Raw genomic sequence first — 12,815 nt, 5'->3', positions numbered from 1 at the left:
AACAACAAGCCCCAGATAGAGTCATTCATCCCTCAGGACAGCAAGCCAAGACTTAATCACAGTTTCAACCTCTCCTAGGAGTGACCTTTTGAGTTAACAGTCAGTCTGAAATTTCTAGATGAGCACTAGTGAGATCATCTGCATGGTAACAACCCAGGTGTTCTCTCCCCACCCCAAAAGGAGATGAAACAATCCTTTTTTAGTTCTGTTTTGCTAAAACTTCCTCGCCCTCCCTCCTGCCCTTCCTTGCCCTACCCTCCTGCCTAGAAAAACCTCCCATTTGTGCAACTTGGACCATCTCTCTACTTGCTAGATGGGATATTGCTCCACTCATGAATTGCTTGATAAAGCCTATTAGATCTTCAAATGGGCTCCGTCGAATTTTTGTTCTTTAACATATCTGTAAAGCAAGAGCATGTTTGTCTTAATCCGTTTGTGCTGCTATAAACAAAATACCACAAAGTGAGGAGCCTATCAACAACAGAAATTTATTTTTCATAATTTTGAAGGCTGGAAGTCCAAGGTCAGGAGCCAGCAGATTCAGTATGGTGACTGGTATAGGGACCACTTCCTGGTTCATAGTTGGTGCCCTCCTGGGTTCTTGGGAGTCTAGGGTGCTCTCTGGAGTCTCTTATAAGGGCACCGATTATGACCTAATCACCTCCCAAAGGCCCCATCTCCTAATACAACATCTTTGGGGGTTAGGGTTTCAACATATGAAATTTGGGGGGACACTGACATTCAGACCAGAGTAATGTCTGTGGGCGTTTCCCTGACCTCATGCCGGCTTTCCCCACATACCCCTATCCAAAGACATGGGCACAGGACCATGAAAACACACATATACGTACCTCCAAAACCGACTTACCCTCAAGATGCCAGCTGGTAAAATCACTCTGTGAGTTAGTTAGGGATTGGCAGGGCTTTAGATAGTCACCAAAAAGGGTGTGTTCTTTTCTTATTTTATGTTGTCAGAGTACTGTTGCCTTTTGTTGGATGTGCCAGATAAAAATCACATGTGGAGCTTGGTAAGGAGATTCTTTGCTTAAAATGATTATTGCCATAATGGGAGGTTGCCTACTGTAATAGGGGGAGGGAAACTATTGCAATAGAGAGAACACTCCAGCCATGGGATCTGCAAGTGTTTCAAAAATAAGGCAGAAAGGAATTTTCTTTCATAGGGAAGGATAAGCAAGGTTAGAAAGAACCAGATAGAGTGCAGCGGGAGGAGTAGATGGCCTGATTAGACAGTTGAGCAGGAAGGAACTATTTTTCCTTTGGGTTGGGCTACCCTATTCTTAGGAGGGGCTCTTAAGGAGGGACTGTAGTGCATTGTAAAGCTGGTAAAGGGTAAATACAATTCTTGGGTTTGGGGGAAGCAGAGAAAATTAAAGTTTGATCAAGTCAGGTTAGCCGGTATATTGTCTAGACTGGTCATCGGCTACAAACAGTTCGGCTAATCATTGATGAAACAACAAATGGGAATGTGGTAGATCCGCATCCGGCCTGGTCCTCGGTACAACAAGCGGGTTACTCTTGAGTCTTATCGAAGTCACCGGGGGGACATGTGATTCTTTTAAGTAACCCTTTTCCTGGAACACAAAAGGGTCAAGGGATTTCTTAATCTGGATGTTTTCCAGGTGCACTGGACTAAGTAAAGTTCAATGTTGTCAGAAGTAAACGAAAAGACGACAAACCAAGGAATCAGCCAGTGTGAGTATCTCTTGTGCATAACAAACACATGTCCCGTATCAAGCCTACTGATCCTAGTACCACTCTCACGATTTCCCCCGTGCCAAGTGACTTGACTGCAAAGATCACCTTTTCAGCTGGCTCACTGCTTGGAGACTTCCTGTTTCACCAAAGACAAGAGGACTTGCTTATCTTTCCATTTTCCTTTCTGCCACCGTCATAATCAGTTTGATGAGTAGTTTTCCTACGCATTTCATCTTAGAGGCCTCATATGAAGGGAAGATTAAGAAATCATTTGGCAGAATGATTAAGTGATCAGTAAAGCTTAACAGATTTCCATGCTGTCAAGACCAGCTTATTAACTGGGACCATTTGGGAGTCAGATGCTCAGCCCGCCATCAGCATTCAAAACTGACAAAGTTGTTTAGTGCCTTTGACCTTGCAGGCATCATCTTTATCTTCTTTCAGCAATCCTGCCCCAGCCCATTTGCCTCTCGCTCTGACATCTATTCTATCACAGCTAGCCCTCAGGGACTCAGTGCCCCAAACCAGCTATTCAGGAAATGTGCTGATAAAGTCAGTCACTTATGGGTATATAAAATGATTGCAGGGCTTAATATGGGAGCCTTCTAAGAGACACAATTTTATGGTGGTTGTAGTTATTATTCCATGTGCTGCTCGGTTCTTGTTGCTGTTTTGTTTTTGTTTTCCCAGGGATAGGATAAGGAGACATTTTATGGTACTCAATGAATAGTAGCAGGGTCTGTTAAATTTTTAGCTGGTCTGGTCATTTTTGGTGCACCACACAGGAGTAGAAGACTCTGCTGATGAAGACCCGTTCCAAATTATGATAGTGTTTAATTAAGTCAAAGCAATTCTATGAACACGCGTCTCAACAGAAAGCCTCCTCCTACTGGATCAGGCCACAGCATGCAGAGGGCAGGCTTTCCAGCAGGCTGTCTGCATTTGAGTTTCCTGGCTTACCAGAAGTCTGTGCTATGCCAGTCCTGCCTTCCCACTTTCCCACGGCTTCCTGTTACCACTCTGACCTCATTCTCGAATTCTCTCCCACTCATTGCTTCCCTGAATATGCCAGGCCTGCTCTGGCCTTAGAATCTTTTCTTAGTGGTGCCCTTGGCCTGGAATGTTTCTCCCCCAGAGAGCCACTTGACTACTCCCCTGTCTCCATCATGTCTTTGTCCACATGTTTCTTTCTTGGTCAGGACGATCCCGAGCAGCCTAATTCAAACTGCGACCTGCATCTCTCCTCTCCCACCCCGGCACTCCTGATCCTTCTTACATGGCTCTACTTTTATCGCACAACAGTTATGATACTCAGGCATCCCATAGCATTTTTTTTAAATTATGTTCACTGTCTTGAGAGTGGAATTTGGACAATTTTGCTATTGCTGTACCTTGGTACCCGAAATCGTGCTCAGTGCATAGCAGGTAATCAATAATTATGTGTTAAGTTAATTAACTCTCTGTTAAGTCAAAATGATTTTTAATAGATAACAAAATGACAGACATTATCATTAAACGCTTTTCCATGATATAAAGCTATCTCTAATACATACATTCATCCCAAGCATGATCTATTTCAAATTAACAGCCAATTTCACAGTTGTTCTTTTTGGTATGAAAAAAAATAATTGGATGTGGTCAGACTAAGAGCCTTGCCAGGCCTTTTGTTTATCCTGGAGGTAGAAACACTTGCTCACGTATTGCAAATCTTACTTCCATTACCAGTTGTCAGAAATATTAGGTATTCTCAACTTTAGATGTCTTTCCTGATGATAGGAAAGGTTAAAACTTAGGTTCTAATAAAGTCTCCGATGCCCTTATAAGCAAAAAATGAAAAATGTTTTCTCCCCTTCCACTAGTCAGATATACTTAGTCATGACTCTTCCTCATACGATGGCTTTTCTGTCCTATAAATACACTTCTCCCTTCCTGCTCAAGGCAGTCCTTCCTTATAACACCTTGCTATCATTCAAAATGGCTGACTTAAATCAGAGAAGAAACTTGCAACTGTGGAGTTAATGGCATGCAAACTCCACTTTGTTTTCACTATCTTGTAGAGAAGACTGATTATATTTGAAGAAAGGTAGTAAATGACTGCTGGAAGGAAAAGGGAAAAAAATCAATTCCAACTGTCTCGAAGGAGCAGAGTAAATCTAAAAAACAAATGTCCATTCAAGATTCCCAGCCCCAAGAGAGCACATGAGGGGAGTCACAGTCTGTTAATCCCAGAGATACCAATCCCATAGAGTGAGAAATTCAGGATGACCATATTGTTAAGAACCTACTGAAATAACATTCAGAGCAAACAGTGAAAATGGATGCTGGCTGTGAACTGTTCATTTGAAAGGAGCCTTGGAGGTGCAAATGCTACAAATCCAAGAAAGCGCAAAGACTCACAGGCCCACACAACCTGATAGTGAGTATACTGTGTCCTAGCTTCCTCTTTTCCAGAGCTCCAACATAAGAATCAATAGAGAAGTCACCACGACGATTACAGAATTACTCAAAATGAAATGTAAGAAAGAAGAGCTAGCTGAAATCATTCAGGCTGGAAAGAAGAATGGTCAGATTTCTGTGATGGATAGTAAACTGTTCCATGGACTATTAAAAGAAAGATGGCGACCACCTGTCCTCCACTGAACAGAAACGGATTTAAGCTGAAGGATAAAATAGAAAAGTTAGCAAGAGGCATGTCCTGTCTTTTAGAGATTAGTAAATCCTCTGGTTTCTGATTTAGCAACCATGGGGTTTCTCTTTCCCTGGGAAGTAACTCGAACATTGTCCCCATGTTCCTGGGATTGAGTGTGAAATCATGAAGAGAATGAATGCTTAGGCACTCTCAATTCAACAGAGGTATTTGTGTTTCCCAGCACTCCCATCTCTTTCTGCGCTGTCTCCTTCATTGCTTCCAGTGAGTGCCCGAATCGTTTTTGTGAAATTCTACTCACCATCTTCTCATTCCGTGAATTCAAAAACCTATCTACTGAGTACCACCTCTGTGCCTCGATAGGGAGGGTGTAGGGGTCAGTAATGATGGAAAGGACTGCTTCCATGGGGCTTATACTGGAAGGGGAGGGGAATAGAAAAGGGAATCAACAGGACTTCATATAGAAAGTAGTACTATGAAGAAAAACAGGATGTTGTGATAGCCAGTGACTCTGTGTGTGTGTGTGTGTGTGTGTAGGAGGTTTTCAGATAGGGACTTAGGGAAAACCTCTCTGAGGATGTCACTGGTGAGCTGATGAGCAGGAGACAGGATAGAGGAAAAGAGACAGGATATGTCTCTGTAAAGAGATAGGATGAAAAGCAAACTCATTAGCCTACAGTCCTGGGCATCCTCAATACCAGTGAAGGTTCTCTTAGTTGTTTTTTTGTTTTGTTTTAAGATTTTACTTATTTATTTGACAGAGAAAGAGAACACAAGCAGGGGAGCAGCAGGTGCAGGGAGAGAGAGAAGTAGACTCCCACTGAGCAGAGAGCCCGAGGCAGGACTCCATCCCAGGACCCTGAGATCAGGACCTGAGCTGGAGGCAGACGCTTGACCGACTGAGCCACCCAGGCGCCCCATATGTTCACTTAGTCTTAAAACAAACAAATAAACAGAAACAAACAAAACAAAAAACTACATGTATCCTCAGATCAATGGATACAAAGCTCTGACATTTTCCCCAAATGGCAACCAGTCACCCCAAACAAAAATTGAGATTGGGTGGTGGGAATTAATATTTTACCTAGTCAAACATTCAGGGGTTGTTGCTAGTCATGTCCCACTGGGCCTCACAGGCAGGAAGTGCTAGGCTGGGCATCTGAAGAGTCAGCTCTTCCTTCTGACTTGAACCGAGAATGACGGGTGGGTACAAGATGAGGCATTAACGGCAACCACCCTCGATCCAAACTGCCTGCATTTACCAGTTCTGGGACTCTGAGCAAGTTGCTTTAAAACCGCTCTCCGCTGTAATGCCTTCATCCGTAAATCATGGATAATAATGGTATCTACTTCAGAGAGTTGTTATAATGATTCATTGTATTCGTATTTGTAAAGCATATAGAACAACGCCTGAGACATAGTGAATATTAAATAATTATTTGTTAAGCAAAAATAGAATAAAAGTGTTCATTATTATGGATAACCTGAGCTAAGTGTTGATATAAACTGTAAGAATGTCTTCAAAATACTTGCCGCAGGAAAATCATTCAGCACACCGTAGAATAAGCTTCCATCAGGGCGAATTTATAATTCCATATGAGCTGAATAAAAGATTCTTTTTGGATTATCCATGAAGGATATCCTAAGTAAATTGTTAATATAAAGAACTTTGTCATGTTTGTTAGCGTTTCTGAAGGGATTACATTTTTTAAAAGCATTTTTAGCAGTATCTCTTTGTAAATGCACATCCGATGTGCATTATTAGTCTTATTTTTTCATTTAATCTGTTAGATAACACTCTATAAACTGATCGTTGATACTGACATATACCCAGAAATGCCATATACATAAAGGCACCTGGCTGGCTCAGTGGGTAGAGCATATGACTCTTGATCTTGGAGTTGTGAGTCCAAGCCCCACACTGGGGGTAGACCTTACTTAAAAAAATCATATCTAAAAAAATAAAATTTAATTTAAAAATAGACAATAAAATAAACATATAATCTATGTATGTCAATCTAATTTTATTTTCTCCTCTGTTTATTCCCTTCTCTTTCCCTGTCTTATGTGTAATAAAACAAAAGGCAGGATACCTCAGGTGGGCAATTTTCAATGTGGTGTGTTTTGTATAAACACCAGACCTTTAATTTCTCTTTTTCCTTCTACCCAATGCTACACACAAAGATTACAGACTTTTTCTTAAGTATTGAGAAGCAACCTACCTCACAGATGCTTCATGAAACTCCCCAACTTTGTCTTAACGTCCAACATTCATACCCTGGTGTCAGTGACTTGTGTATTAGGGAGCATCTGAAAAGCTCGCCGTGCACTTTACCCCATATGGAATACACATGTGTGTGTGTGTGTGTGTGTGTGTGTGTAGATATAGATATATAGATATATATCTATATATATATAAATATTTATTTTTTTCCAGAAATAAGTTGAAACATCATCCTGCCATACTACCATATGGAGTGACCACACTGTTTTCCTTGCCTAATATTGTGAGATTTTTAAGACACTTTTACAGTTACTTTTCTTTCTTGGTTTTTTAGATGATATCTGTACAAAACAATCCTGGGAGGATTCAGCAGTTTTCAAATTATAATCCCCAATGTTCGCTTTTATAAGCAAGACACTGGCTCTCAATTACTGGGAAGCAAGTACCAAACCTTTGTTCTTGTGCCTTGTGTAGAACGGGGCTGACGCTCCTGGTCTGGTGTATTCAGCCCGTTAGGGCTGTAAGTCTGCTTTGCCTGCCACAGCAGATCCCCCACGTGGTGGGGGGACGGTGACGTGTATCATCACTGAAGTGTTGGCAACTCCTCAAATGAACTTCTTCACACACACATCTGCCTCCTTGATACCCCCAGAATATATTCAGATTCCCACCCAACCCCCTCCAATTCTTGGTAAAATAAAACTAAAAAAGAAAAAAAAAAGAAGAAGACGGCGACCACTCATCAATCAACAGCAGTTAGGTGCACCAAGAGACAGGAGAGGGGAAGGCTACCTTGTGCACAGGCGGCCCATGGGTATCCATACTGGGCCCTGAGGAGCTGGTCACGAAAGAGAAGAACCCCTGGCGTGATCTGATGAGAACTAGCGCTCTGCCTTTGACCCTCAGCTGGGAATCTCCCCGACAGGCCACACGTGGGCGGCGGGACCTGGCATGTGGGTACAACAGCTGTCTGCTGCACGCTGTGATTTTTTTGCACAGTTTTGTTTCTACTGTCTCTCTCTTCATACTAATAGCATTTAACCATTCAAAAACTCGTGGGTCTCCATTATGTTTCAGGCGCTTGGTGGGCTCTGGGGACCACAGTGATGAGCATGTTGAAGGATGATGCTTTATGGATGGCAGAGATGATAAGTATGTGAACGGTCTTATTCTCAGTAGAAAGCAGTGAATGCTAAACCACGGAAGCTCAGAAGAAAAAGCCAAGTTCCTAGAGTAGAGGTCACAGAGGATGGGGGAGGAGGATAGGGGTCATGATGACATTTCCCCAGGGCACTAAGGCCAACTGATCCTAAGGTCTCCTTCCAACTCTGTTTCTATATTTCTCATCCTGCATGTTAACTGTAATCACCGCTGACTTCCCATTCAGCGGTGCTCCACATACTTGAAGGCTGGTGTGAAGGCCCTAAGAGAATAGTAGACTCTCTGCCAGTAATTGAGAATGATGGTTGAGTGTGACTCTAGAGCGAGTATGCGGCACTTAGCCTCTGTCCCATTAAACCTCAACCAGATTGGAAGGAGGAGAGAAGAGAAAGAGAATTAGGACCTCCATCCTGACAAGCTCTGGAGAGGTCAGGGTAAGGGAGCTCATCTGGGAGCCAAATGTGTAAGACTGCAGGTTCTGTAAGAAGACAGTAACGCCGTTCACTGGCCAAAAGATGCCAAAAAGGAGTAAAAGCATGCAGTGTGCGGAGTATCACGGGAAAGAGGAGAGAGGGGCAGTTTGTAAGCTGCCATGTATGGGAATCATCTGGCAACACGCTCACTGTTCTCCCACGCAGGGGAACTGGGGTACAGGGGAGCAGGAGCATCTGGCCTCAGGCATCCCAAACAGACAACAGCCAACAAAATCCGAAAGCCAGAGACAATAGTGGTGGTGAAATGAGAAAGGAATTTATTTCTGTGAGGTCAACACCAAGAACACAGTGGATGAATGTCTCGAAGACTGTCTCCAAAGTGGGGAACACACTTCTAGGTTTATATAAAGAAAATGTGTGGAGTGCCTGTGTGGCTCAGTGGGTTAAGTGTCAGCTCAGGTCATGATCCCGGGGTCCTGGGATCGAGCCCAGCAATGTCCTCTCTGCTTAACAGAGAGCCTGCTTCTCTCTCTTCCCTCTGCTTGTGCTTTCTCTCTCAGTCACTATCTCTGCCTCTCTCTCAAATACATAAATAAAATCTTTAAAAAAAAAAAAAAGAAAATGTGGAACAGAGGTCAGTGGGTACATTCAAGTGGGCAATAAAGGTCAGGTCGATGATTATCGCGGGGGGCGGGGGTGGGCAATCATGGCCAGAGCCTTGAGGGCTCAGGGCAGTCACTATTGCTTGGGAGGGTGGTTTCAGTTCCCATCGCGGGATGCTTTGCCCACTGGGTCTTGTCTGAGTTAAGAGATAAGCTGGAAAAAAGAACTTAATTAGAAAGTCCAGACCGATGTCAAAATGGAGGTAGTTGAAGTCCTTCAACTATGACAAGGCATTTTGACCGGATTGTTTCTAGAACAGATTCCATGATATTTTAAACATTCCAGATGGCATGTGTTTCAGCAGACCCAAATTACTGATCGTTAAAATCCAGAGACATTATTATATTAATTTACAATAAGACTCTTTTTATGGTAAGATTCTTTCGGGGTGACAAAAAGAACGTGCACCTTTGGTGATTTACTTCGGATGTGATATTCATTTGCACAGAGGCCTGATTTCCTCTGCTTATGACTCAGAGGGACATTCCCCCTTAAGTGTTCCTTCCTGTCTGGTGACTTGCCTCAGTTGTCTGGGCCGTACGAACGCCACCCTTCATGTGCACTCTTGTTCACTTCGTCTTTGCTCAGGTCCTGAATTCTATGTCATCTCCTCTGAGAAGCCTCCCCTGGCCTCCACATGTGAGTCAGGCACCTCTCCAATAGGTTTCGCTAACACTCAGTCATTTTCTATGGTAACACATTACCCCTGTAATTATAACATCCTTTGTGTGATCATTTAATGTCTATGCTCTCCACTTTTTTCCTAGTTAGAATATAAGCTCCACTCTCTCTCCATCAGAGTCCAACACATGGTAGATACTCATTCAATATCTGTTGAGTGAATAGATGATTCGATTTAAATGGAATTATTAGACCAAATATGTATGGATATATCTGAAGTTCTCGATACACTGTCCCTAGTTTGATTTTAGAATATACAACTACACGTCATCAGCAATATTATGTAGAAATGCCAATCTCACTGCCTGCTCTCGGAATTACTTTTCAACTAGAAATGATGATTTTCTTTCTTTGAAGTCTATGGACATTTAAAATATATGTCTTCATTTAGGACAAGCTCTTTTTTTGATATTGCTAAAATGTATTTCTGGTATTTTAACATATATCTGATTATAGCAGCATTATTCAAATTGGCCAAAAGCCACTATTACTAATACTTGGCATTTCCAGCTTGCTTTGGTGAAGTGGACATCAATCTTCCTAAAGCATTGTGTGCATGTTTGGTTTAATTGAGATGACTGTATTGAGCACAACAGGCCCTGGCTCATTAAATTTTCTTATTTACTAAGAGTTAAACTGAACATTACTTTCATCTCATCTCTTTTACAACTTTTGAAAATGTTAGGTGGTTCAAAAAAAACTCAGATCCCTACTTCAGACTGTAAATCAATATTAATTCTTTATAAGATAAAAAATGAGAGTTAAGAAGAGAATAAGTAGGGGCGCCTGGGTGGCTCAGTGGGTTAAAGCCTCTGCCTTCGGCTCAGGTCATGATCTCAGGGTCCTGGGATCGAGCCTTGCTTGGGGCTCTCTGCTCCGCAGGGAGCTGCCTCCCTTCCTCTCTCTTGGCTGCCTCTCTGCCTACTTGTGATCTCTGTCTGTCAAATAAATAATAAATAAAATCTTTAAAAAAAAAGGAAAAGAATAACTAGAGAAATATATAAGTTAAAGATGACTTCCCAAGTATATTATTTGAATATGCCCAGAACATCATAACAGTCTAAGTTTCAAATCATTTAAAAAGTAAGCATTAGGTTTTCCCCCAAAAGGAGAAAAATACGTAACAACATATATGATTGGCAAAGAGTTCGTTTTTTTATTATAGAAAAATTCTTCAAAACATTAATTCACAACACAAAAAGGAAAAGTAACTAATGACATGGGAATCATTTCAGAAAGCATTGAAATAAAAAGCTTAAAACATGAAACCCTGTGTGACTCACTAGTAATCAAATGAATGCACATTAAAACAACAGGATAATATGTTTTGCTATAAAATGGACAATTTAAGATCAGTTCTATCCTGCCGTATCCATGGGTGTCCGCGGGCACAAGAACTCACATGCTGGCGGTGGGAGATTCGCAGCCATACAACTCTTCCGTTATGTAAAACTAGGAAACCTCATCCACTGCTGATGGGAACGTAAAACGTGCATGGAGAGGAAAACTTGCTTCATTCTCCCTTTCCGAGTTTTCCAGCTGGTCTACGAATCAAACTGTCGTGAGAGAGATGGACAGGGGAAAAAAAGTGAAATTTGCACATGGAGGCCCAATAATGAAACTGAGACCCAAAGAAATGACCAAGGCGGGCCATTTTTCTACTTTTCAGACCTTTTTACAATTACTAATCTCTCTTTGAAAAATTAATGCGGTTTTTGTTTCTCAGTGACTTTATAATATAGCAATAAAAGCAAATGAAGTACTGATCCAAGCACAACAAAGGTGATCCTTGAAAACATGACGCTACGAAAGAAGCCAGTCACAGGAGATCACATGTTGTGTGATCCTGTTTATATGAAAAGTCCAGAATAGGCAAATCTCTCAAGATGCGAAATAGGGGTTGTCCAGGACTAAGTGGGTGGGCAATGTTGAGAGGATTCGGGTGTGGTAGTGGTGACTGTGAAGGATTATGTGGCTTCTTTGGTGGGGGGTGGGGAGGTAGGGGGGTGGGGCGGGGTCATGAAAATCTTCTAAAATTGACTATGGCGATGTCTGCACAACGATGTAAATATAGCAAAAACTATTAAAATGTACAATTTAAATGGTACACTTGTATATTAATTATCTGTAATTAAAGTTGCTACAAAAAATAATTAATACAGGAGCGCCGTGGTGGTTCAGTCGGTTAAGCATCTGCCTTCAGCTCAGGTCCTGACCCTGGGGTCCTGGGATCTAGCCGCTTTTTCCTCTGCCTCCACATCCATTCATACGCTCTCTCTCTCTTTCTTTCTCAAATAAATAAAATCTTTAAAAAATAATAATAATATGAAAAAAAGATTTTAATTATCCAAAGACAGAAAGAAAAAAAAAAGGGAAAAAAAAAAAAGCCTAAGGGTATCAGTTGGAATGAAGCTTAAAACCTGCACACATTTGGATCTATTTTATAATATGAAAAGACTTAAGTATTTCTTCATTCACTCAATCAACAAATACATTTGAAGGCCTACATGAGGCCTTCATTTTAGCCGGAGACAAAGACATTAACCAGATATGTAAAAAAGACTGAAAATTATGAATGTGATGGGAGTTATAAAGAAGATAAACATGATGTTATTAGAGCATGATCATTTAATATAGGTGCTGGGATACAACAGTGATCAAAGAGGCAAAAATCCCTGTCATCATGTAATTACAACCTAGTAGGGAAACACGGAATGCAAAAAATAAATTAGTAAAATATATGGTATACGTGATGCTTCTACTTCTACTGTGAAAAACAAAGCAGGGCAAGAAATATGGGTCTTTGCTTAAAATAGGATGCTTTTAGAAAGATTATGTGAGGAGCAAAGATCTGAAAAAAGTGAGGCAGCTGGCCATGAGGATATCTAGCAGCCGTATTCCAAGGCAGGGTAGAAGGCAAGGTTAGTGCAAAGGCCCTGAGGAGCAAGTATGCCTGACCAATTAGCAAAGTCTCGAGGCGATCAGTGCAGCTGGAGCAGGGAGTCTAAGGGAAGGCTGTAATACAAGTCTGGGGTCACAAAATTGAACTTTCCAAGGGGGCAGTCATAATTTAATTTTATTCTGACTGAGCTGGGAAGCCATTAGATCATTGGATAATAGGACCGTTTTCAGCGGAGGAAAAGGAACCGTTTTGGCTCATTCTGGTTGCTGTGTTGAGAATAGACTGTGTCGGGGGACTGCAGTGGAAAAACAGGAAGGCTTTAGGAGTCTACTGGAATGGGCCAGGAAGGAGGTGATGGTGCCTTGGGTTAGAGGTGGATTAAGGATA

The sequence above is a fragment of the Neovison vison genome, chromosome X (assembly GCF_020171115.1).
Source record: "Neovison vison isolate M4711 chromosome X, ASM_NN_V1, whole genome shotgun sequence".
Classification (NCBI taxonomy): domain Eukaryota; kingdom Metazoa; phylum Chordata; class Mammalia; order Carnivora; family Mustelidae; genus Neogale; species Neogale vison.
Note: the sequence above shows the minus strand (reverse complement) of the source record.